Here is a 1,893-nt window from a genome sequence, read left to right as displayed (position 1 = left end):
AAAGTTTGAAATTTGGATGTATATGGTGTTTGTTTGATAATCAATTATGTTACATTGAACAATCAAAAGAAAAATAGCCAAAACTGGTCAAAATGTCCTCTTCCTATTATTTTTCATATGACTGTACATGGGATTTCAAGTATACAGGTGTTTATTACTTGACTAGCGACAAACGATAGCACATCAACATTTTTTACCAGTTTTGACTACTTTTCTTTTGATCATTTAAGGTTCATTATTTGTCTATAAAAGCATATCTCTTTATCTAACAAATACCACATAAATCTAAATATATATTATGTATATGGAAAAGAGTGCATAACACTTATAGAAATTAAAATTAAAATGCATGGAACTGGGATGAAAAGTTTGTGGAATTTTTATAATTTTTGTACAAAGTCTGAAATTTAGATTTATGTGGTATTTGTTAGATAAAGAGCTATACTTTTATAGAAAAATAATGAACCTTAAATAATCAAAAGAAAAGTAGTCAAAGCTGGTAAAAATTATGATGTGCTATCGTTTGTCGGGGGTGTATGTTACGATCCATGTTAATTTACACTGGTACACAGTGTAATTATAAAATAGCATTTAAGAAAACTTTATTTTAGTTAATATATGCATACATACTTGCATTACATTTAACACATGTACCCCACTTACAATTCACTTTTCTGTTCCTTAAAGTTAAGTTTTTATTTATCGTTACTTTTTAATGAATTTGTATGAAAATAAAATGTTTAAAAAATTTCAAAACAAACCTATTAGATTGAGATTTTGAAGTCGATGTGATTGTTTATTGTGGTTAAATGTTTTTTTGGTGTTGTTGATAGGAAAGACCAACTAGAATATCTCTAATTTTGGTACTATAAAATTTTTGTAAAAGTTACTTGTTCAGAAAGTAAAAACGGTTTTTTTTTATTTTGTATTAGGAAAGTGTTTTCCGGTATTGGTACTGATATTTTTAGATCAGAATTTTAGCATTTGTTTCCATTTAAAAATTGGGTTTGTTCGTGCGTTATATTGAAGAAAATGCGCAACGTCTCTACAAAAAAAAAAAATATTCTCAAAAATTAACGATAATTTTTGCTAATTGAAACTTGACTTTATTAGAATGCGCTACAAAACTGCATACCCGAAATATTTCTAAAAAATTCTGATCTAAAAATACCAGTACCAATACCGGAAACCACTTTCCTAATATGAAATAAAAAATTACGTTTTTACTTTCTGAGCAAGCAATTTGTACTTTTTACTTTGCGACTTGTTTTTTTATTTTTATCCACTGATATGAAACATCCCCGTCAGTTACACAATATTTGCATATGTTATCTCGAATTTTGCAGGAGTATTTGTATGTGTCATTTTCTTGTACTGGTAAGCTGGAAATTGTCGGTGGAAGCCTTTGAGCGGAGCAATCATCCTGAGGACGCGGAGGCTGAATCAGTTTTCGTGTCAGGTAATTGTGTTATAAGAGCATCACATGTTTCTAAAGAAACTTCAATTGGCCTGTGAAAGACACGAAAACGCGCAGCCAGCCTGCCAAAAGCCATTTCCACAGTCATTCGTGTAAGGTTTGAACTTCGGTTATAGGCTTTCATCAAGTGCCGACTTAACCCAAAAATGTCATCGCCGATAAAAATAATAGCGTGTTTTGCAAACTTGACCACATAAAGGATTATCAGTAGGTAAATTTAACTGGTTATTTAACAACCCATTATATAAAGAATAGTTTTTATACACCATAACATCAGATGCTCTTCCGTTTGCTCCAATGTCCACATAAATAAAACGACTGTGAGCATCGACAATAGCAAGCAAAACCACGCTAAAATACCCTTTATAGTTGAAATAGTCGGAACCAGAATGAGGAGGCGCTTTTAACCGAATGTG

This window comes from Rhagoletis pomonella, unplaced genomic scaffold, assembly GCF_013731165.1.
Source record: "Rhagoletis pomonella isolate Grant_MI unplaced genomic scaffold, Rhpom_1.0 Rhpom_scaffold_00015, whole genome shotgun sequence".
Classification (NCBI taxonomy): Eukaryota; Metazoa; Arthropoda; class Insecta; order Diptera; family Tephritidae; genus Rhagoletis; species Rhagoletis pomonella.
The sequence above is the reverse complement of the archived record's forward strand: the minus strand, read 5'-3'. Positions refer to the sequence as shown.